General features: G+C 30.4%; 1 protein-coding gene across 7 annotated transcripts in view; it reads left to right on the forward strand.

Moving 5' to 3' along the window:
- Ypel (Yippee-like) overlaps positions 1-26738 on the forward strand; it is a 306816-nt gene that overhangs the window by 263450 nt on the left and 16628 nt on the right. For 6 of the 7 annotated variants that reach the window (XM_071893530.1, XM_071893532.1, XM_071893529.1 and 3 more), the window contains one exon: positions 8265-8319. The exons of the other annotated variant lie outside the window; for it this stretch is intronic. The gene's annotated coding sequence lies outside the window, so the exon portion shown is untranslated. The remainder of the gene's footprint in view (positions 1-8264; positions 8320-26738) is intronic. 7 annotated transcript variants of the gene reach the window in all.

Consider the following 26738-nt stretch of genomic DNA (forward strand, 5'->3'; position numbering starts at 1 on the left):
AAAGGAATCAATTTTTGTTGGAGTTGAGTGAACAGAAAATAATATAGGGCAAGGATATTCAAATTAGGGCCCATGGTCTAAATACAGACCCTTCTGAATGTGGTAGTTAGGCCCAGACTGTATTACCGATTTCTCGTAATAGAAACCTACAACACTGGAACTTATCCAACTTAGGACGGCCAAACTGATCCTTTTGCTGGACATCTCTTATTTTTCCATCCTGTCCGGGAACGTTTTTTAATAATCTATCCGATTTTATTAAGGTCTAAAATATTTTTTTCCTAATAAATCAAAAATTATCAAGTTCCCCTCCTAAAATCCACACTGATTTGGTAAGTGTTGTATTTTTTTTAAATCTGAATAAAGTCCTCCTATTTTAACTTAATAGTAAATAGTTGAGTAGTCCTGACATTATAGGGCAGCGGTTTTCAAACTTTTTGAATTTGACCCTTAAAATATGTGACTAGACAATGTGCGACCCCTACACCTTTCATTAAGAGATGAATATAAAATTTGAATTGCATTTTGTACAAATAGATGACTTAAATGCCCCATCAGTCCTATAAAGTTAAACCCAGATGCAAATAATATAAGTTATTTGACTGTATTGATCCATAATAAAGATTTTAATATACCTATGTTGACAGATATTGAAAAAAAAATGAAGAAATACAACGACGAAATAACCAAATATATTGTAAATATAAAATCAGCGATTTATGTACTTTTTGGAATAATTTCTATACTATCAATTCTCTTTTTTTTTGTGGTAAATAAAGTCAAAATTGAGACTCGCACATATAACATTTCAGGATGTGGATGTGCAAATAGGTTTAAAAACGAAGAAAGGTCTTAATGTGACGAATATGCATTGAGCAAAGCTGGTCTATTCTAGGTTTAATATTGACACAGCAACTCAAAGATCATCCTCCACCTTAAGCTGCGATCTCTATTTATCTTTCGTGACCTCTCCGTTCTGTTCGACGACCCCCACTTTGGGAACCACTGTTATAGGGAATGAAACAAAGAGTAGTATAAAACAAAGATGCTGAAAAACCTTTTTAATTTCATCCCATACTTAATGAAACACCATTTTTTTATTTCTGTACATTGGTATTACTTCTAAAGACACCGCTCATTACCATCCTCGTCTTTCGGAAGAAGAAATGGATTATTCATCAAGTATGAAATGAAATTAAAAATGAACCCATTAACGCCTATCGTGATCATATGAACACGGCAATTCTCTTTACACTTAAATCAATTATTATGAAAATGTAACGTACTATCATATTTCTATGTTCTTTAAAATGTATCTGTGATACATTTTTAAAGTTTTTAATAATATCTAATATAGTTAGTATGGGATTTCTCCACTCAAAGAGCATGCATTGCTCTATATTTTATGTTCAATTATTAGCAAATCTTTATCAAATTAGCTTAAATGTATTTGGAATACTTATCTATTATGGTACTTTAATATGTAAAGATATTGTTTCGATGGTTGAAGATTTAATATCGAGGATAATAAAAAATCAATTTAAAATATATATAGATCTGCCTAGTGTGATTATATGAGCACAGCCCTTTTCTCATCCTCAGGACGTATATTTTAGAGGGAAAACATACCGTATTTGTATCCAAATCTTTTTTTATTACATTTTCTTAATTCTACTATATAAAACATTCTAGAAATCATGGAATTGTAAATTTAATACATACCAAGGTTAATAGAAATACAAGGTTAGATCATCATGTAATCGGTATTGCTAGAATTTTCAATCTGATGATTGTACTGACTGCTGGCAAGATAGCCAGATTTTGACAAAACACACAACTACTCATAGTCTATGACGTCACTATTGCAATAATTTTCAATTTGATATATAGTACCGACTGCAGGGAAGGAAAATTGATTATGAACCAACAGGCAACCACTCATCTACTATAACGTCAATATTAAAAGCGTGGTAGAAGTCAAACATCAGTCGTACACGCCTTATGGCATAACCTTGTAATTCTATTTACCTTGATACATACCACAAATTTTACATTTTGGATAGCAAATAGCAATAGCTGTCCTTCATGACCTCTGTCAGAAGGTGGCGTGGAATCCTCGTGTATGAATACAATCCCAAGTCACCCTTCAAATCCTCTTGGTGGCACTAAAAGCTACGGAAAAGTTGTTGGTGAGGCGATTCATCGATTTAGTGGGGTCCTTCTTGATCTTCGTCTGAAAGCTTGAAAGGAACTCCGAATCCTTGTTTAAATTGTGCCCTTTATTTCCTACTTTTCCTAGAGAGGTTTCTCCATCATTCTTTATATTGGTAACATTGAAAATCAGGCTCCCGGAGTACTAAACAAAGTCCATAATTCTCGCCACCTTAACTTGAACGTCTAGGAAATCTGAGATGCCCTGTTTTTTGTAATTTTACTCACTCATGATGACGAAATGTTGATGTACAAAGAATGGTTGAGCCAGAATGTCAAAAAATAATTACTAAACCTTCCTACATTAAAGAAAAAAATTACTTTAATTCCCACCCTGTACTAAATTTAAAATATCACCTAGTAAAGTAGTTATGGTATTTTTTAAATTTATAAAGCATGCTTGCTATTTTTGTAATGGAAATGAATAATTTTATGTTGGGGGTAAACATAGATAAAATAAAAAGGATTTTGTTAGTAATATTTCTGACACTCAACTCCTTATCCATTCAGAACTCGTATATTTTGAAAAAAAATATTCCTTAGTCTCTTTCATAATTTTATAGGAAACACATTATCACATTCAGAGTGTTTCAATAAATGTTTCCAAAGGTTAACGTATTTGTTAATTAATATCTACATCCATATTATTTAAATTAAAAAGTTTCATTCAAAAATATTTTTGGGCGATAATGTGTAAATGACAACTGTTATTAACAAAAAAAAAAAAAAAAAAAAAAAAAAAAAAAATACTTTGTTTTGTTAAAAAATAAAATTTGTGAATCATTTTTATTTTTTTAAAAAAGTCCCCCATGGACAGGTGGTTTTTGTGTTTATAGAGGAGGAATTTGATATTATTCGATATTTATTATTATTTTTTGAAATAAGAGGGAGGGGGGAGTTGGTGGGAAGTTAAAGGTTCATCTTCATGTGTTTTTTTCACATCGCATACAGTGAAAGTTAATGATTGTCTTCTAAAAAGGAAACTCAATAGGTGAAAAATATAGAAAAAATCATGAACAGTTTTTTTTTGTACAAAAGTAATGAGGTTATGTTGGTATTTATTAGTGTTGAGACTCGGTTTGAAACCGAATTTTATTCGTTCGGTCTCAAGACTAAAATGTAGTTCATTCCCTAAACAGCTAATAATAACGTGGGACCCTAATAAAGACCGATATTTCTGTAAACCGAATTTGACTATAGGGTTGTCTCCAGGATGATATACAAATATATATATATATAAGCTTTTGAATGTTTTGAAATATTTCAATAATTACTATTTTCCCCTGTTGCATAATTTTGTTTTAGGAAAGAAATCCTAAAAAGATAATGTTTTACTTCAATTTTGTCGTAAATTTTTTCTTCAGACAAACGGATAATCACATTTTTGGTACCTTATACCATCACTGACTCTTGTTTGTACATCTAGATCTTTTTTGACCAAAATCGGGCCATTTTGAGAGGCGTTCCAGAATTCAAAACACTGAGAAATTTATTGCTTCTGTTAACTCACTCTTCTCCCGTAAATGAAAGATAACCAAAAAAAAAAAAAAATTACCAAACTTTGTGGACAATTGATAATCGATAAGTTATCACAATTTTTTATTTATTTTCATATCTCTAAATTTATACGTGTTACAAAAGTTTATTTAAAGTTAATTTTTTTCAGTATTTAGGGCCCACCCTGAAGATGCATGTACTGTATCATATGCAAAATATAAGTCGTAGAAACTTTGACTGATTTTTCAATATGTATTCAACATTTACTTTAATGAATTATATATAATCGAATGAAACTTATATTATGAAATGATGCAGTGGGGGATTTCTTGGTGGTATACACCCCAGCTAAATCATGGTAAAACAAATCCTGAGAGAGAAACCCGAGTACCTAATAATTTCATTCTATGTATGTAAATAGTCAAATAAAGGGTCAAGGGTATTTCAGAATAGAAGGACAAAGTTTGGATTTGTGTGGTGAACCTTGCCAAAGGCCCAAATTTACTATACATAATAGAGGCAGGGGTGTCCGTAGAGTTATATATATATATATTATTTAAAAAAAAAATGTATATATGAATATCTTTTAATAAATTCAAAAATTTATAGTTATTCTCAAAAAGTTTCAAAAATCCACAGCTGTTGACTAAAAATTAAATTTTATGAAAAAAATTTCAAAAATCTATATCTGCACACAAAAAAAATTTTTTAAAAAAAATTCTAAAATTAATTTTCCAATATTGATTTTTTTTTTTGAGAAAAGTTTTAAATATTCATAGGTATTCACAGAAAATTTATTTTAATATTGAAAAATTAAATTAAATTTGCAATATTAAATTTTGTGAAACAAAAATTTCAGATATTACATTTTCTAGTAAGAAGTAAAAAAAAATTTTTTTTTGGAGTAGGGAGAATTAACTAATTTGTTAATGTGGATTACTTTTGTAGTGAGTCCCTTGAGATCAGTCCTGATAATGTTCTACTGTAGTACTTAGAACAAATTTCTCCACTTTTAAGTTATCATATAAATATGTAGGTTGTCCAATCAATATTTTGCAATTTTACTAGGTTTTACTGATTTTTTTAATTTATTCGCTTCCAAGGGGTTTTTGCCGTTCCTTTTTTTAAATTTGTGAAACATTCCTAATATTTAAAGTAGTCTGTTTATATATAAATAGAGCGCAACTTTGCTCCAAATTTGTTATACACAATGAATATGTCAAATAAATTTGTGTCGACAAAGATTAATAGAAATACAAGGTTATACCATAACGCTTTTCCGACTTATGTTTGACTTTCACCAAGCCTTTCTATAGTGACGTCAAACCTGTTACCATGAGGAACTATATATTGCCTTCCTTGACTGTTAGAGTACAGTTGTCATCCTCGATGACCTAAAAATCTGTCTGTCTTGCAGCAATTGGTAGGGTTCATCAAATTGATAATTCTAGCATGCCCTATTACATGATGGTCTAATTTTGTATTTCTTTGAACTTTGATAAAGACATTTCAATTTGAACGTTTTTACAACATATCTTATTAACAAATTATATGTTTTCGAGACCTCCAAACTAATGTTTCTTAAGATTATTTAAAATAATGATAATTTATTGCACTCATGTAACCAAAGTATTTTGCCCTTGTATTTAATATTTCCGTGATTAAAATAGATTAAATAATTAAGGAAATATTACCAATTTCTATTTTCTCACTTTAAGTTTAAGTCTACTCTGTATCATGTAGTACAATTTGTTATATTTTAGGGACAACCTTTACATCAGTTAACTAATAGATCTATAAAAGGAATGTAGGGTTATATATCTGGATAAAAAAAATGTTCATTGTTGATCAAATGACATTAAAAAAAAAAGAATGATATATTTTATTTTTATTACCTTTTAAAAAAAAAAAAAAAAGTAAAGCCTTTTTTAGGGGCCTCTACTAAACTGTATCAATATTATATAGAATGACTTTGCCTTTTATGTTCTACAAAGCAATATTTTTAGCTATTTCTAAAAAGTCCTTATGATAAAAAAAGTTAACTTTATTTATTTTCAAAAAAAATTAATTGTATCATAAATAATAAAAACCTTTCTGACTTACGTCCCATTTTTTACTGACTCTAATAATCCATAGGATTGGAGTGTTACATAACTCCCATGGGACAGGTCCTGGAAGTCGACTTTGATGTTTAGTTTCTTAATATTGTTCTTCATATATCATATATGCAACTTATATACAATATAAAGGCTGTAATGCCGTTTTTATAACTTAATCTTTTTCAATTTTATAGAAATCAAATGTTAAATACAAGCAATATGGTTTACAAAGACCAATTACAAAAAACGTATGTTATTGATGTGTTCATTAAAGTTCCAAAAAAGCTACTAAGTTTCAAGGTTAGACCATCATGTAATCGAAATTGTTAGAACTTTCAATTTCATGTATCGTATCGACTGCTAGGTCAGACTAACAGATTTTGACGTCATAGAGCATAATAATAATACTCTAACAGTAAACGTCAAGTAAGGGAGTATATAGCCACAATTATAAATCACTATCACTATTAAAAAGCGTAGTAGATGTTAAACATATGTCGGAAAAGCGTTATTGTATAACTGTGTATTTCTATTAATCTTTCTGAGGTTAAATATTTTATCACTTGAATTAAAAAAACACCAAAAAAAAGGCCAAGTCATGTAATTTTGGGCTACTAAACCTGTAGAGTTTAGTTCGAAGGGATACTAAGGGTTTTAAATTTTACAAGAGCTTTTTCCTATTAGGCATATAATAGTTATTAAGTGTATATTGAAACATGACACCCTCTCACATTTAATGAATCAATTCTGTTTGTTTTGTTATATACTACTATTGGGATGATCGCTCTGCCCAGTTTTTTTGTTTTCAAAAGTTTACAGAATGTGATTGGTCTTTTTTCTGGAAACAACTAATAGAACAACTCTTCAAAATTTGTTGATTATTGGACAATGTCTTGTGTTGGCACACTTTGATTAAATATCTTCGATTATCTTCGGCATTGATGGGGAATATTGGCTTGGTTTCTTATCGTTTTTAAGGAAAAAACACAAAACTTTTTTGTGAACTGATTTTCTATCAATAGGATTTTTAAGACAATTTTTGTAGTCATTGTCATGAATGGATTTTTCTTTTCAGGTTTTATGAGTGATTGTCGATATTCTTGTTTTATCATAGAAACGTTGAATCTGAGTTGTAACTCATAGGGCTTGTTCATATTTCACATTTTAGTTCACTGAAGGGAAGTTATCAACTTTAAGGTGTTTGAAGTTTACTAAGTAGCATAACAAAAACTTCTACATGGCTTAGAAATTTTGATCTTGATGTACATGCTCTTCAATAGGACACTCTAATTATATTTCTTGTGGCTTAGAACTTATTATTTCCATTCTGTTCAACTGATTGAAATTAAACCGATGCTAATAATACTTTGCTATAGAAAAAAATATGACAAAGAGAAAATGAGACTAAATGACTTATTTGAGTTATAATACTGATTGAAAATAAGAATGTACTAACACTAGATGTTTGCCAATTTTTATAAAATTCCGGATTTAGCCACATTATACTAAACCTCAAGACTATGACAATGGCCAGTAAGATATAAAGAGGTTTGGGCAGAGCCATCACTCTAATTACTATCCTTATTTTTTAATGACTAAGAAGGAAGTATAATTTTAATTTGTATATATATTTACGTTGATCATTCGTATTCTGCACAGATAATGCCTATCTACATAATATGCTTTCCTTTCAAAAAATATTTTGCACTTTTCATAAATGAACGATGAAAATGAAATTAATATGTAAATGAGGGAAGCCAAATTTGTTTTCCTCTTTTTTTCTTCCTCTCTCTCTCTCTATCTAAACCTAGGCACACAATACCTATTCAAGTTTACATTTCATTTTTTTTTTTTTTTTTACAATTTTCCTATGAGCAATGTTGCAGAATTTATAATTAGTTGTCTATTGTTAAGAAAAATATTCTCCTAGTCGCCACCATGATCACACATTATGAGAAGAGGATTGAGATAGCAGCGCTCCTCCGCGCGGAATTGTCGCAGGCCACTGGGGATTGGCATATTGGAGCCTCGAGAAAGACGATTTAAAATGTATCCATACATAGAAGACATGTAAATCGTCTTTTATGAGGCCACAGTTGGCTCCTTAATGGCCTACTGGGAATATTCTGCACGTAAAAGCGTTCTATCTCAATCTTCTTTTCGTACTGTGTCCTTATGGGGGGACTTGGGCAATGTTTTTCATAGCAATCGGCAACTAATACTGTGTTCTACAACGTTGTTCATAGGAAAATTCTAAAATAATTACTCTTAACCACTCAAAATATGAATAATAGTCATATGTAAATTGTAAAGGTTGGTCCGCTATGTATGTATTTCATAGTATCAAAGTACATTATTGAATCTATTATTTGCTTGTAGGCATTACTTTTGTTAATTATCACAATTTATCACGGCAACTATTAACAAAGCCTTTTCTATTTTTATTTCTCTTTTTAGTTAAGATCCTCGTTAATGCATATTGCAAAGTATTGTCCATACACATGGTTCTTTGGTAAGTATCTACCTATTATTTAGAAGTAGGAAAAAGTCAATATGCAAAGGTGGTCTGAAAAGTTTTAGACTTCAATGTGAAGAGGGCAGCATTCGTAAATAAAAGCTATTCACATCTTTTGACAGTTACTCACCAAAGGTACAGCTATTTTGGACGTGCAGTTGTTATATAACAATCATTTGAGTAAAAAAAAATTATGTATTTTTATTTTTCAACATAGTCTCCCTGTAGCTCTACACACTTCTGCCAGTGATGCTCCATCTCTCTAACCCATCCTGTCTTTTATTTTGCTGGGAGAAGTCTGTAAAGTTACAAGTAGATTATGCTGGGGGAAAAAAAAAATAAGAAAAAATTTTCACAAAAAAAAAATATCAACACACTCATACAATATACATAACAACTGACCGGCCAAAATGCCTGAAACTTTGGTGAGTAACTATCAACATATGCTAGATAGATGTAATTTTCTCTTATTTATGAGTGCTGTCATTTTCGGACACTTTTCAGACCACCCTCGTATGTACTCTTGGTCCAAGTTGAGCCTCAAGTTTTTGCTCACAAGTCGAATTCCTTGAATATTTTTATTGAGTACATTTCGAGTCCTTGAATGTCCTTTATTCTATAGATTTTCATATTTTGGCCCCAGAGCCTCAGGATGGCCCGAAACCTGACACCTTGTAACCCGACTTAGCCCGATATTTTATATCCAGATCTACCTTTATTTTGCTTTAGGAAAGGTATAATCTAATCAATCATTTAATTTCTTCCTTCCTTTTCTAATTTATCGAATCGACTCAATCGAGACAGAACACTACAAGAAAGAACTGCTAAAAAATTATCTTCGCTTATTATATGGAAGAAAGGCAGCTTCTGTTCTGGACTATATATTTCTCATGTAGCTTTGAATATCAGATTTCATAATATACTATATATTCTATATATATTCAGTTTGCTTTTTGTTCGTAAAAATAGAATATATACATTATATATATGTATATGAATTTTCTTATTTCACTCTTTCGTCTTCAATCTTTGTAAAGGTTGCCAAGATAGAAGGATAGACATAAATACTTAATTCAATACATCTTACATAGGAACATACATTAATGTCCTTGTTCACTTTCCTAAGATACAAAAAAAAAAAAAAAAAAAACGTCATATGATGCGTAACATTTTAATTGGACTCCTTCAAAAGTTGCTCCTCAGTAATGTGTCATTTCCACAATATTCTAAAGATATTGTTGTAAACATTATAATTAGAGGCTTCAATTACTCAACGAGGAGAAATTATCTACAAAATTATTCAATATATCAGGGGGGGGGGGTCAGAAGGGACGGAGGGGCTATAGCTAATAATTATTTTGCTCAGGTAGGGATAATCTGAACGCCGGTATGTTAAAAAAAATAAGAAACCCAAAATTAACGTGGTGTGACCCTGACAATTTAAAGAAACGTTTGGGAGTAGATCAACTTCATTGTCAAGACCTTTCTAAGAGCCGCTATAAGATGAAGGAAAACACACAAACCCCACTCTGTAACTAGCAATGAGACGAAATTATAACGGTATAAAGTCGATCCTCCGAGTACGACAAGGACTTTTACTTATAACTCCATAACAACTCCTTAAACTAAGAGTTACCCTTTTTCTGCCACGCACAAGTGATTATCTTATGCGTATTGTTCTCTATTAAAAGAAGAAAAAAATGATGTGAGCTTTGTTAATAAAAAAACACTTACAAAATTGGACAATCTTTAAATTTCATATTTAACCTATAGCTATAATTACTTTTATCGATTGAATGTATTTATAGATGATATCATTTATTGCAAAAGTTTGTACGTATGGCTATCGTTAGATAAAATTATCGTTTTGTCATGCGGACGCTTTTGATAAGTAGCTTAGCCTTAACTTCATTTTAGTGTGCCTGCTATTCCACTCTAAATGTGAGTTACCACATTTATTATCTGCGTACATGTAATTTATTTTAAATCTTATAGACAAAACACATTTTAAATCACTGAAATCACTACTTTTGAAAGGAACAGTTGCTGAGGATTGCAAATTATAATATGCAAAATAGACCTGTATTGTGTGTAGCAGGAGTGTCCTCAGGGGGTGGGCTGTAGGGGCTGTACCCCCCAAAAAAAAAAAAAAAAAAAAAAGTATTTTTTACTAGAAAATTTAATTGAGATTTAATTTTTTGTGAACAGTTCTGGATTTTTGAAATAATTAATTTTTTCAGGATACATTTTGTAAAAAATTTAATATTTGAAACCGAATTTTTGAAATTTTTTGAGAATAGCTATAATTTATTTAAATTTTCTATAATTTGTGTAAATTTTTGACATTTTTTTCGACAAAATTTAATATTTGGAAACCTTTTTTCATATTTTTTTCCCAACAAATTTAAATTTTTGTACTTCTTTAAAAAAAAAATTAAAAAACCAAGCCTTCCCCCCAAAAAAAAATATATATATTATCCCGTGGTCGCCCCTATGTAAAACCACCTAAACAATAGTCAGGGCCTTTTCTTACTATTATACATCCATACTCTATATATAATACAAAGACAATTGTAGCACGTGTTGCAACTCCCCCTCTTTTACGGGAGTGGTGTAACTTCTCTTCAATGAGTTAGTTTTAGGCTTTCATGAAATTTTATCAACTGATGCTATTATGATGTAGATTTTGTTGTCTCTTGGAACTGTACCCAGTCTTCCCTACATATACAACAAACTCTCGAAATAATCATAATTATATTTGCTACAATCATATATAGGCCTAGAATACATATTATACATATGTACTTGGGTATATATTTTATGTAAGTAACATCAATGCACGTTGGTATTTATTTAGTAATATAAGTTTTCTCTTTTTAAGAAGTGGATTTTGTGTTTCTATGTGTGTACGTAGTAGATGGAAGAATGTAGTTTAAAAGTGGCCCCAGCTCATTGACAAATTATGTAGATGATATTTAATTGTTTTATGCTTTCTTTATCTTACGTTTATTTTGGGTGTTTTGAATATCAATGAGAAGGAAATTGAGCTACACCTTTGTCGGTCATTGTTTGTATTGATTCTCAGTAACAACAAAAATCAAGAAAAAGATGTATGTTCACTTTATTATTCATCATATGTACAGGCCAATAAACATATTTATCTCAAATATAGACTTCGTATTCACTTTTCTGGGATGAATTCAGACACCCAAGAATTGTAGCTATAGTTTAGAACCTTCAATTGACTTTTGAGTATATTCGCCCCCCCCGACATTATGGGGCCTTTCAACAATGTAAAGTCTATTTATTTTTCATTCTTTCATTGTGCCGATACATTTTTTCTACTTTAAGTGCAATTTGCAGAATCTCCTAAGGATTAATCAGAATAGCTTGTAGATAGATAGGAACATAATTATGTGTTGGAAACATTACTCCAGCTTCTTTTTGTGTTGATGGGGAACATATATGTCAAACCTTTCCCCTATCTTATCGTTTCCATACACTATTTATGATAATATTAGATCCTTTCTTTATCTGTTCCTATTTTTCTTCTTTTTCACTCATTTCTACTTATCCCATTAAACAATCGTCAGCACTCTGGAGACTACCAATATTAAATATTTTGATTACCATACACATAGTCTAAAAATAATATGTTTTGATGTTTTGTCAATTAGTTTCCATTTTTTTTTTTTTTTGAATAAATGGAGTTACAGGGAATCAATCCTATTAACTTGTGGAATTAATCATCTGTATAATGTCAGTCAATTTGAAAGCAGTTTCTTATATAGTAGTTCTATTTTGCATTGTCCTTAATGAGAAATAAGGCTAAATAAGGATGGAATTTATTTATTGTCGTATTTATAATTTAGAATTACACGTAAAAGTAATAAGCATTGACTTGCTTGGGAATTGTTGAGTAGTTGGCAATCTGAAGAGTGTTATATTATTTCATCTAGCTGTTATCAGTAGTATGTAATTATTTAGGTAATAATATCTAGGTATGTAGTGTTTGTTAGTGCACCCTTAAAAAATGAAGTTTGTTTGGGGAGTTATAAATGGGATGGGCATTTTGGAGAGTGTGAGGAAAAGGCGGGAGGTAGACATATTGTACTACTAAATTAAGACCCTGATTATCATCAGCTGCATGCCCTATGATTAGGAAATGAGAAAATATATTACTGATATTGAGAGGAGAACAGTCAACATATAAAATGGCCTAAGAGCCGGAAAAATAACTTTAAAGAAGTAAAGAAACAATAATTGCTATTACTTCTAGATCCATAATCCCAGTTGAATGATTTGATATAAGGGGTTGTCTGGAAACTTTTTTCTCCTCTTTCTAATCCAAATTATTATTTCTTTTGATAAATTGTCAAGTTTTCTTATATTAGAATGCATTGTAGAAGCCAGGAGCTGGAAACTTGTTTATTCTGGTATGAGCATTGAGAAACGATGCAGTCCAATCAATTTTCTCAATAAAAATAAATCAAAAGGACTATAATTTTTTCTCATCCATCAATTTTTACTACAATGTTTTCTTGTTATTCCAAAATTACCATTCTTACCCTTTTTTTTCTTGTTTTTTTTTATATTTTTTGTCTTAAGAGTACATAAAACAACTAAAGCTTCGAAAAACCTTGAAACACCGCATATTACAATGATTTAAAATCCGTACAATTACAACTATCAGTATGTGACTAAAGAATGAATTGTATTTTATTTAAAAAATAATCGTGGGTTGGATCAGATTTCGAACTCATTGGCAATGCTGGTTTCCTCCCATTTTGCAACAAACTCCGAATTTATGGAGTAATGGAGCAGTGGAATTCCTGAGTTCTTCTGCATAATATTGTTGTCCACTCTAGAGTTCCTTTTGTCTTTGATATCGTACCTCAACATTTCCTGTCAGGAAGAAAATATTACTCACAGCTATTATTTCAAGGGATTCAGCCATATGATTGGTTCCTTCTTATTTAAAATAGCTGATAAATGAATCTGTACTCTTTTCGTTCTCCCACACTGTATAATTTTGTATACCCAAATATTTGGATATGTTTTTGTTTTTTTATTAAAGTAAATGAACTTAGTTTCTTATTCTGCGTCTCAAGAAAAATATATCATCAATCTGGGGCGTCCGCAGGGTTATATATATACATTTATTTATTTAAAAATTTTCAATTTTTTTTTTTCAAAAGTGTGGGTTCACAGAAAATGAAATTTCAAATATTAAATTTTTACTAATAAATTTCTAAATTAAATTTTCAAATATTAAAAATATTGAAAAAAAAATTTTTTGGAAAATAATTTCAATATGAAATTTCAAATATTAAATCAATAATTATACTTTTACTGCCTTTATTTTTTAATTGACTACTACTACCTATTGTCTACTAATCTTATGATTTCATGTGCGTGTTTAATGATTCAACTCGTACATATTTATAGAAGTAAAATGTTCTTTTTCATTATACCTTGTACCTACGTTGTAATATTATTTACAAGTGTAATCACCTTATCTATTTTACTAGTTATACAGGGCGTTTTGATCAAATTTTCGTCTTACTAATGACGGTATTACTCCCAAATTAGTAAATTAGTGTGTACAATATTAGAGAAGCGTCACATACAGAGGAGCAGATCCTGATATTGAGAATACAGGCAACCACAAAAACAAGTATTTGTTTACATTCAATTCATCGGGTGTTTGTATTGTATTTCATCAAGTCAACGTCATTTTCAAACAAAAAGTAGTATCACTTCCTTTTTTTATTTATTTTCTTTTTACACTAAAAAGGGAACCTTCCGTAAAAAATAAAGGCCTCAATAAGGAAATACATTCAATCTAGATCGAACGTATTTTAAATCATTTCAACCGGAATATGTTTTCACGTTATGTAGTAATAAGCTTTTTTTTATGTTCCTTTCATTGGTTATATGGAGTTGCACTGATTAAGTATTAGTAAAAACTATAGTACTTAATTTACTCCATCTGACCTAGAAATCTTCATTGAATTCTATATACATAGATAAAGTATATTTATTTTTCTTATAATCACCAGGGTGCGAATCTACACACATTGAGTTCAAGAGAATAATTTCTCCCGAGCGCGTTGTCCATTGAGTTACGTCGATTTTATTATTTTGATTTTTTTTGTCAATGTTGTATTGGGAGAGGACAACGACGCCCAGGGTGTTCTAATAGCTGGGACCACCGTTGCATGCACACTATCACAGCTATCGTCAGTCCAATTTATACCACGGCGTAACCTCACAAACACAAAAATATACTGTTTATTTTGTTGGCAGCTGTCGATATTTTTGCTTCTTTTCTCCTCATAAGTGTTCCGAACGTTAATTGGTTGAATTGAACTAGTCAATGTTAACAATTATCCAATTAGATAGTTGAGAAGAATTACACACTTCCGACTGTTTTTGGGTATTTTCCCGTTACTTTTCGCATGAAAGCTTGACTGATACAATGAAGGTAAAGACGGACTTTATTGATCTGTTTATTAACAGATCAATATAGGTTAAGATTCTCTGGCGGTAGGGGGAAGGGTAATTGTGAAGAATTAATTGATATAGGCCCTAAACATCACGGCCTATATTATGTAACTTACCAACTGAGCCTGTCATGGGAAAAAGTCGTTTCTTATTGTCATAATTCTAAGAGTAGTACCGCCGCCCGTTCAAGAAACGTGATTTTGAAGGTCTGGCCAGTTTCAGAGACATACTTAGATTATTATGAACAACAATGGCGATTACTTTGAATAATCTCTAAATATATATAAATAATTTTCATGAGGAAACTTTAAGTTTATAAACATAAATTTTATAGTGTTTTTTTATATATATTAGTCTGATGAAAGATGATCTAAACACCCTGTATGTATAGCAATCTATACCTGGAGTGCAAATGACGTTTCTCCATGTGTTTCCTTCTATGCATTTTTAGTGTGTGCGTTTTTTTTTTTTTTACATTCAATTGCTTTGCTCTCTTCTTGAAGCAAAAATAAAATAAAATTGTCTGTTTCTATGGTTTCTCTTTAAAAATATTGTACATACATGCGAGTACATACTGAGAAGGAAATAAGTACCGATTTGTTAGTTTTTCGAGTAATGCATATTTTCTATGGGATGTAGGTCTGGAGTCTGACTTGGTCACTCCATAATATTAATATGTTTCTTCTTCGCCCCTCAGTTTTTAAGTCATTGTGTGCTCGGGAAATGTTGGATAAGAAAGATGTCAATCGAAATGGAGGAGAAAATTCTTCAAAAAAATAATGACCTTATTGAATATTACCTTAAGACGCAAATTAATGTGGCATTGTAACGGGTCAAGTTAATGGTAAAGAAACAGAGTGAGGAAGAGTGCTTTGATTCATTTTACATGGCTTTATGTTGACAAGCAAGAAATGCCGGATTAAAGGAGATGTCATTGAAGACAAAAACTAATTATAATTGGAATAAATAGAGAAGAAGCAAAAAATCCCTGTTGTCTAAATTGCCTGAGTTGTCACTTTTAGAGGTTATGCCCATTGTCGGAGCGAAGAAAAGGCTTTGGTACGAAAATCAAGTTCGATATCAAGTATAAAAACAAATCATAAAAAGGAGGAGATAAGAGAAACTCACAGATGTTCTTATTGTGGAAGAAATGATCATAGAAATAAAGAAAAATGTCCTGCAAAAGAGAATAAATGTAATCAATGAAAAAAATAGGTCATTTTAAAATTAATGTGCAAATCAAGAAGAGTATTTTTCAAATATAATGCAGTGGAAGTGAGCAGTGTAAAGAAGAACGTAGATTATACAATAGTATATCTGGAAATAATGAATGGACATAGAAAAACTAAAAGAATAAGATCAGTGCCGGATAGTGGGGCTGAAATAACTATTGCTGTTATTGATAATCTGAAGATTATAGGATTATTGTTCAAAATGCTGGATAAAAATTTGGAAGAACACTTATCAAGGGTCGATGGGTCGCATCCAGGACCCATTTTCAGTGCCTGCCCTGATAAAAGGAGGTTGCCCCCAAGATGGTCCAATCTATCCTTTCTTCATAGCAGAGAAACACTCCCGAACCATAATGCCCCAGGCCCCCCGGTTTGACGGGACGGGGGATTTTTAGATGTTATACACTTTTTGAGTTGTTCCTATAACGTGTTCAAATAGACCTACCATTTAAGTTATAGACCGTTATTTTCATTGTTAGTGGAGAAACTTGCCAAATCTGCAAGGGATCAACTACATGTGTGTCGATAACAGGTAAAAACAAGCTGGTATACTTTTTCTCAATATTGCGACAGTATGATAAACGTATCCGTTGATATGAGTACTATAATTTGTTGATTCAAAAAAGTAATATTAGGAGTCGCGGTTTTTAAAGTTAACTGAACCTGATAAAAATGGATTATTTGGTAACACTGATCCTAAAGACACTGAGACGTCTTGACGTAAAAAATATTTTTAAACAAGAGTGTAATAGTATTCACGTTGCGAGAAAAACGAAAAAAAGCAAAGGATTAGCCGGTTAAGAACAAGCCTCACCAACTGAAATTGATTATATTAATGATATCAAAATTCGATTTAAAGTTCAAATACCGTACGATCAAATTTAATGAACTTGTATATAATATGTTCATGTAATAATGGAAACAAATATCACTCATATTAACAACTTGTTGGACAGTTGTTCAGTGGTTTGATATTGTATTTGACTCTTCAAAAAATCCTCTTCGGTTTTTATTGAAATAAAAAACTTATAATGCGTTTTTCTGTTTCCTCAAAAAAATATCAGCTTGATTTTATGTTATCTCCACACATATACTTACTAATGAAAATCGTGTGGTTTAATAGGCATGTTAAAAAAACAAAAATCAGCATGTTAATCCTGACAATTTGAGAGAGATCAGCTATGCCAAGGGAGGAGGGGAAGAAGGAAATATACATGGACTTAGGCAAGAATTACTCAAATTTATATCGGAGTAATTCTTGCCACACGAATATTCAATCAGGGTTTGAATATAATTGAATGTAGTAGGGAAATAAGTTAACTACTCAGGAATTAATTAATAATTACAATTACTAATGAAAAGAAAAGTAATTCTACAGATTACCAATTCAAAAAAAAAAAAAAAACAACGTACTGGCTAAAAAAATCATATGATTACATCACTATACATACTTATTTTATCCATATAAAACTAGAAACATGTACATCAGTGAAGTTCAAGCGTGCCTGCTACAAATGGAATAGAAGAACTCAGAAATTACTCCAATCAAATAACATCAGTTCAAAAAACCATGTTTGAAGCATTTGTTATGTTTTGTACAAAAAACAACAACTACAAATTTATTATATTCAAATAGTCAAATGTAGGCATAACTATACCTAAAAAAGAGGCCTCTGTTAGGTTTGATATTGGAATTAAATGATTTCATAAAAACTGTGATTTATGACATTACAGGCCGGATCGTTTTTATATATGTATGTATATGTTCGACTATTTAAATCCAATCAATACTTCTTTTTTTTTTTTTTTCATATAAAGATAACGAATGGTTTACGGCCTTATGAACTTATCTTATATCATTATAGTAATTTCTCGGTTATTCTACCCCATTTGTAGCGAGCCCACTTGGGCCTGCACTTACAGGTTTCTAGTAGTATATGTTATATATTTTGTAATAATATAATTATGCACGCTTGAATGCACAAAATATTTCATTTCAATTGATAATTCTTTTTTTTTATATTTTACTGATGACCCTTCATCAACTTGAGTATGCTTTATATGTATACTACGCACAATCATTGTATAAATGTAGTTTAAACCTGGGACGGGAACAACATGCCCTTTTTCTTGAGTATGAAAAAAGCTATATCTATACGATTTCCATTACAATTGTATAATATAATGCAGATTATTTTAATAAAAATCAATAATTATTGTCATTTGGATAAAAACCTATTTTGAGAAGGGTAAGATTAATTAATTTGATAATATTTTTTTTAATAATGAGATCAGTTTTTATTTATGTAATTTTATTATGATTCAAAACTTACTCATTGATGAGAAATTATAGATATTTTAATAATCAGTAGAAAGGAAATAGTTGCATCAAATCCTGCAATTTACATCGTATTATTTATTTTTCTATATTATTTAATACATTTAGTCTTCACAACATATATGTGTTATACACACCAGAACAGGACAATAAAGATGCACATCTATCAAATGTAATTATCAAATTATATGTTAATATGTCATAATACTTATATTGAAAGTTAATCGTTCAACATCATGACATCATGTCTAGTCATTTATTCATCGAAAAATATTATTATTATTTTTTTTTTTTTACTTTGTAACTCAAACTTGATTTTTTAAAAGTGTTACGTCTAGTCATGTGGTCGTCCTTATGTATGTGGTTCCTAGGACCTGTCCTTAGATGTCAGTCCTTGGAATTTTGTCTGAAAAAGTCGATGGTTTATTCCGCCAAATAAGATGTATGGGATAATTATAAAAAGTGTTGCATATATCTTGCTAAAATATTCCTGTTTTCATTATAATGCAATATTATAGGAACATTTCTCCTTAGTTGTATAATTTATTGTATTATATAACATAATAATGAAAAAAAAAGGGAAAATCACCTCAATGACGTCACGAGGGATCAGTTTTCCTTCTTTAAGGACCGATAAGTTGGATTGGGCTCGACTGGAATTGACCACATTTCTGGGTCCTAAATGTGGAAGTCACAACGCCAGTTACAGCATTTGGCGGGTAGCATTCAAATAAAATTTAGAGAAAAACTATTCACTGATATCAACTCGAAATGGATTCAAACAAAAGTAGATTGGTTTTTCATCCAGGAAAATTAATTTTTAAACTAAGTTGGAAAATAATTAATAAATACTGTCAAATTTGAAGTATTTAATATTTTAAGAAAAAATAATCAGTTTTAAGAAAGTTCTATTCATTTTCCGTATTTTGTCAGTTCTTATTTGGAACTCAGGACGGGTTTCCCGTCGATGACAGTTCAGTCTCGGTCCGATCCAGTCAATTTCAGTCCTGCATATCCGTCCTAAAACTTATAAAGTTCGGTCCATTATGACGTTATTTTTTCTTCTTTTTTAATGAGTTCTAGTACTGAATGTTCGAAGGACCAACAGTCCTAAGGACCGGCCCCAAGGATTGATAGAACTGGTCCATAGACTAGACTGAATAAATAAGGGCTGATCCATATTAAATTATCATGCTCTCCATTTTCATCATATCATTGATAGTTTGCAGGATTTATTCTAGCTCCCGCGAGTCCGGTTTTTTGAATCATGTAACCTGATACGACTTAATCGACACACATGATTTTGATTACCTTTCTTACGTAATGTGTCTATACATTATGTAGTATACCTTTGAATAACTATATACGTTCGTAGATTAGAATCATTCTTCGCTTACTTTTCTCTTATTCTTTGTTCTCTTTAAGTCGTCTTCTCTTACTTAGTTGCAAAAGCAAAAGAAAAAATGTGGATGGACTACTTATCAACAGTTCATGTCTGCAAAATCCATTATTAATTATTATAATTTATGACCACAGTTATAAGATGTTTATATTGTATATATCTATAAGGGTTTTTTATAGATTTTTGAGGGTTTTAAATGTGCTGGAAATTACAAGGAAGCCGGCATCTAATAATTTCATATATAAGGTTCATTTAGTTATTTCAAATCCGCCAAAAATTACCTCTGGACAAACACCCTTTCTATTAAAAAAAAACAAAAAAAAAACGGACTCCCAAAGTTTGGTACCTCTCATTCTATTTTTGGATCAAATTGACAATTTTGAAGCCTTTTGTATGATCGATCATATGAATCCAAAATTGAACTTATTTTAATTTTTTCAGTTTAAAATATTACACAATTTGGTTTAATTAATTATTTAAAGGCTCCAAATCTGCGGAGTGATGTATAGTTTTCCATGTTTTAATTCATTGATAACGTTTCTCCATTTTGTTCTATTTATATTCTATTGGATAAACTAAATACTACAAAAAATTGAAATTGGAATTTTTGACTCGCATCATATTTGGTAAAGTGCATTGCCCAATTTTGACGCTGAATCGTTTTTGTTTTTTTTTCAAATAAAATGGCTTTTACTACAATAACAAGACTTGAGTTGTCTTAAATTTTGCCCAAGTCTGTTTTTTGAATATCCAAAGCTAAATTTTTTGAACAGTCGTACACTTACAATTAACCCTGAAGTCTGACCATAGAGTTTTATAAAAATCCAAAAAAACTCACAAAGAGAATATATTTTTCTTAATTCATCAGTCTCTGTAAAACAATGGGTTAGCAACTAGTTGCCTTTAATCATAATTATATTTATGTCAACGATTATGTATTCTGTAGCATTGTGTTAATTCATACTTCAATCTATAAATAGATTCCAGTTAGTATTTTTGTAGAGGACCTACTCGTTTCTCTTCGTCACAAAGGACTCGAAATGTAAGCTTTTGTAAGCGTTTGTACATATAATGCGTTGTTCGTCAAGAAGCTAGAATGATTTTTTTTTACACCACCACAAGGGTTTCAGCGATAGCCAACAAATTTCTTAGCCTCCCCCTCACTCCAAACAAAATGCCCTTTTATATATATATAAACAAGAATAAAAATCGTTCTTTATAAAAAAGTTAACAGATTTCTGATCGAAGAACCCAGCAGACACACTTGTAACTGGATTTATATTTTTAGAAAAAAGTACAAAAATATCGACAACTATTTTCGAACCAAAATCGGTCCAAGATATTAATATCGTGACACCGCCACTCTAAACTATAGTTTTACATTGTTGGGTATCTCAGAAATGGTAGTACAAAGCCTATGATTGAGCGCCGTATGTCTATAAATTATTTTGTTATTATATAAGAAATAAATTGAGAACTTATCATTTTCTGGCTTGTTGTACTTTACTTTTTCTGTCAACTCATGACGTAATAACCCTTTGTTTTCTCTATCATTTGCTGTGAATTTGAGCGGGGTTTTTTCTTACTCGACACGCCGTTATACACATATAGAGAGTTGTAGGCATCGTACACGGAGGATGTTGAGAATGATGATAAAGAAAAATCTATTTGTGGAAACGGGTTTTTTATTCCACCGTAGAAACATATACACAAATGTTGCTCAATCGAGTAAAAAAATGTGTATTCTTTATTGCATGCCTGTTTTTGTTTTCTTATTTCTATGACAAGAGAAATATGAAATACTCTTATATTACAAGTAAAACAAATGATTTTCCTTAGCGTTAAATCTCGAGTCGTGCAATTAATTAATTGTTCTTTGAGATCCATTTTTTTCTACAGAACAAAGAAAATACTGATTAAATAATTTGTATTTATGCATTGATGTAAAAAAAAACAAAAAAAACGTATTTCGGAAATAATAATGTCTTTAATGAAGGTGAATTTATGCTTTAACAAACCCAGACTGTAGATAACAGTTTTCTAGTTTTATCTATAGATATATATATTTTTTCCTATTTGCCTACCATTTAGGGAATCAATTTGGTTATTAAGATGTTTAGATAAATACTGATTGCTAAGAAAAACATTATCTAAGTTGTACCATGCCTAGAAGACATTGTAAATCATCTTCTGGACAATTTTGTTCCTTGCAATCGACAGATAATTACGGGTTCTACAACATTGCTTATAGGGCAATTGTAAAAAAACGATTATTTTCCTCTAAAAGATAGATAATAGAGATGAGTAAATAATAACGTAATAATTATGTTAGTCCATATTTAGGCTGAACATTGCAGTTCAGTCCTAAAAACTTTAAAAAATCGGTCTTTAATACAGTCATATTTTTTCTTTCTTTTAATCAGTTCTAGTACTGACTGTCTGAAAGACCGACAGTTGGAAGTGCCGTCCCTAGAACGGATGGGACCGGTCTGAAGACTGGACTAGACTGAATAAATAAGGATTGACATAGCACTGCTTATAAAAAAAATATTTTCATATATATTTACAAAATTATATCCAGTGCAGAGCCCCCCAGTCAATAGCAACGCCTGGAGTTAGTGCCACCCTAAAGCTGTCCCTGAGTATAGCTATAAATTATGTGAATATATACAATTATTGGAACACTTTAGTATGTGAATTCTTGAACACTTTAAATCGTTTAACTTAAATAATTATTTTAGGAAATTCAAGGACTTTTCTTTAAGATTCATATAAGTTTATTGTACATAATATGTAATTGAAATAAATAAAATTGTAAAGGTACTTAGGAATTAGAAATGCTAATGTTCATAATTTCGCTTCAAGGATTTTTTTATCTCTTAAAAAAATATATGTTTTTTTTAGTGATTAATCTGGTGACTCTCAGTACATATAATTAAAGCACATTTCCTGTTACATACACAAGATATACATAAGTATCACGTACATACATATGTACAATTTAAATGCAGTTAAACCTGTACTAAGGAGTAAGGCATGGGGAACTGATGAAATGACTGCTTAAACTAGGTTTGTTATATTGTAGCAGTTCAAAAGTAAACCGTATTTGATCATAAAATTAGGGGCATCTCCAGGATAATATTGGTTTTTTGAATTTTTATGAAATAACAATCCAAAAATGAATTTTTTTGAAAAAAAATCAAAAATCCATAGCTATTTACAAAAGTTTCAAAAATCCACAGGCGTTTATAAAAAAGCGAAATCATCCAAAGCAATTCTGAGAAAGTTATTTCAAAAATCCACATTTCTTCGGAAGACAAAAAATTGAAAAATCAATTTCAAATATTATATTTTTTGGAAAATAATTTCAAAAATCCATAGCTATTGAGAGACCCTTAAGTTTTATGGAAAATAACTAATAAAATAGACTGGTATTCACAGGAAATTAAATTTATTTGTAGAAGAACTCGAAAATGTACAGCTATGGAACAAAATTAAATTTTTAGCTATGCTGCATAATTTGCCTGGATATTTTAACCCTATTTTCGCGTAAATTTTTTTCATCCGGCCTACAATAAATTATAGTCAAAATTAAAGATTCCTTAATTTTGTGGGGGCTACAGCCCACCCCTGCGGATGCCCAAGAAGAATACATTAAAGGGTAAAGTTTATGAGAATTGTAGTAACATTCATTATAAAGACAGAATTGGAGGAATTGGAGTGCATGCATATACATTTATTATTACTCTTCAAGAGAGGATATTGAGGTCTTTAAGCGGCTACGCCTTCTTTGTTTTGTATTCACTAGTCTCTTTAAGTTTAAAAAAGTGATTGTTGAAAGCAGATTTTTCTATGAAACTATAAATACATAATTAGGTTGACCACTAGATATGGATTGCAGGGACACCCTTTTTTTCTTATGAAATTACTCCCTGAATAGTGTTGTGAATGTGCTTATTTAGGATCTCAATCCAGGCTACTAGGGTCTCATCCATTCTAGTCATACTTGTTGGTCCTTACAGAAGGAAAAATCGATCCCTCGTAGCGAACTTTTTAAAAATTATTTTGTTATATAGTATAATAAATTATATAACTAAAATAAAGATGTTCGTATAATACTGTATTATAACGAAGATATGGGCAATAGACCGGTTTGATTTTACTATTTTGAATATTCGATTACGGGTAGTGTAAAAATGTTGTTATATGGTATGAAAATTACCTATCCAAAATGTAATCTTTAGGTAGCTCATCTTGTTCAAATTTGAAAATAGACCAAAGTAAGTTATTTCGTCAAGAAAGCTTAAAATGGAGCATTAATCATTATTATGCATTAATTAATTTTGATAGACATTTTTTTAACCTATAAAAACATTTATAAGGTTTTATCCATCAGCAAATTACATAGGGACATTATGATCTTTCCTTTCTAAAAAATATTTTAAAAAAATATGCACGCTACACGTGGATCATCAAAATTTCCTAACTTTTTTTTACTTTTTTTTGTTCCATATAACAATTTAGAAAAAACTTTTTTTGATACTTAATATAAGTCCAAAAAATGTCTATCAAAATCATCTAATACAAAATAACTAAAAAAAATTCCCGTTGTATCTGTATTCACTAAGTGAAGGGTCGTTGCCTTTTTTTTAGAAATTGATCGAGTTATGCGACGTATAGATGACCCCGTAGGACAATGCGTTTTCGTATAGGCCATTTTCATAACATATAACAACTTTTCCACACTATCCGTAATTGTAATTCGAAAAAAGTTGAAAATCTAACTGTGTAATGCTGGTAATAATTATTTCACATATCATATTTTGCTTAATAAACCATAGACATTTTTAGGAAAAATTCCAAGAAATGGTTCAAAGGAGAATGACTGGACTTGACCAAATAAATAAAGACCGGCACTACACTATACATTAGAATAAGAATTTAAAGTATATGGACTTCATAGACAATTCCTAGGTGAAATGGAGTAATTGTAATACTCTAATGTTTATTTTTACTGAAAAAGTGCAACTCCATCTAACCAATTAAAGGAACATTGAAAAAAAGTTACAATTATACATAATGAGTAGAAAGTAGTTTTAATGATGTTTATATTCATGTTTCCGTATATTTATGGTAAAAGATATAAATTAATTAATTATTTGCTGAGTAAAAATAAATTTTGTCATCAAAACATTGTACTTATAGGTTTCCCGTTTCCTATGACTGGGATATACTATGTAATTTAAGTGTTTCTTTTTATATTAAAAAAAAAAAAAAAAAAATACATTTTAAGCTAGTCTTACTCAAATCTGTGAATAAACGTCTACGGGACACTACGTTTTGCCGCTAGAGTAAAGATCTGGGTTGATTGGATATGTAGAAATAAATCTTTGGATATTTGAACTTTCGGATAGAGATCCGAAACTAAAATTTGAAGTATACTTGTCTCTAATCTTCCGAACATTTGACCCAAATTTCAGAGATTGATAAAATAGGATCCGAATTATGCTTTGATTTTTATTGATTACAGATTCTGGAACAATGAATAACACAATGTTATTACTATTAAAATATATTTAATGTTATTATAACATTGAAAACGTCATTACCTAAACCGTATCTCGCAGCTACACCCCCAAAAGGAAATAGAAAAAAACCAAAATCAGTTGCTAATTAGCCAGATCATCCAACTTTGGAATTATTATTCCAAAATAGTATAAAATTGTTCACAGCTAAGTAAGAACTAATTGAAATCGAAGCAATCAATGTTGAAAATACTGATAAGAGGTATGGAAGAAGACACCTCGACAGTTGACAACCAAAGTCATTGTAAATTTTTCTGTTGTGGGTGTAACACCTTGGGGAATAACCGTTAACAGCTTGCTAAAACAAATATATACACTGTATTTTCTTGTCAGCTTTTGATGTTTCTTTTCCTGCAATCAATGTTCTTAACATTGATTAATTGAACTGGAATTAGCTCCTTTTAAGCTCTTGGCTAATTCTTCCAAAAATAATATCCATAGTAGGGAAGAATTGGCTGACTTCTAACTGATTTCGTGTCTTTTTTTCTTTTCCTTTCATATGAAAGGTTAAGTGAAACAATGAAGGTACGGATGTGTGCAATGCAGCTTTTTATTTAGATGTTGCTCTAAGCACTAATCAAGATAAAAAGAGATGCTATGTTCAATATAGTTAATATCTTATTTTTTAACTAGAATTAAGCAATACTATTAGCTTTTTAAGATCTGAAAAATCCGTCGAATCTCTTTTAAGATCCCTAAAAGTTCGAGTACCTGAAGTCGGTTCGGATCTTTGATTTTTTTGGGTAATGCAAGTTTACTTTTACCGTAACCGGGTACTTTGGATCCAGATCCACTACCCGTCCAACCATAGGATTACCTGAATTAAGACTTTTATTAATATCAGCTTGCCGTTTATTGATTTTGGAGGGAGAAAATGAATTACGGCTTTTAAAAGGAGATCTTCATCATTTAAAATAGCATAAGTGCAAGGAATATATTATAATTATATTTCAATTCAAATAAATTTATTATATTATGCATTTTTAAAACTATTTACAACAAAGATAAGTGATAATTCTTCTTTTAGAGGGAGATGTTAAGGACTTACTAAATAATGAACACAAAAGAAGAAAGATAACGCCCCAATTAACCGTTTTTCCTTTTTTAATCGCTATAATTAGTTGTTTTTAGACTCACATCCCCTCATTGATTATCATATTCTTCAAATTAGAATTGCCACTTATATTGCACTAGTTACTTTTAGAGGCTATTTCCTGGGAAACTTGATCTCGAGAGAACCACCTTAATTATGGATAGGTAGACATGCTATATTAATGCACATGCATAGGTAATGCTAACATTATTATTTTTAACCAAATATTCTAAAAATAAATAAAAAAACATGTTGGTGA

This window comes from Lepeophtheirus salmonis, chromosome 14 (genome assembly GCF_016086655.4).
Source record: "Lepeophtheirus salmonis chromosome 14, UVic_Lsal_1.4, whole genome shotgun sequence".
Taxonomy (NCBI): Eukaryota; Metazoa; Arthropoda; class Copepoda; order Siphonostomatoida; family Caligidae; genus Lepeophtheirus; species Lepeophtheirus salmonis.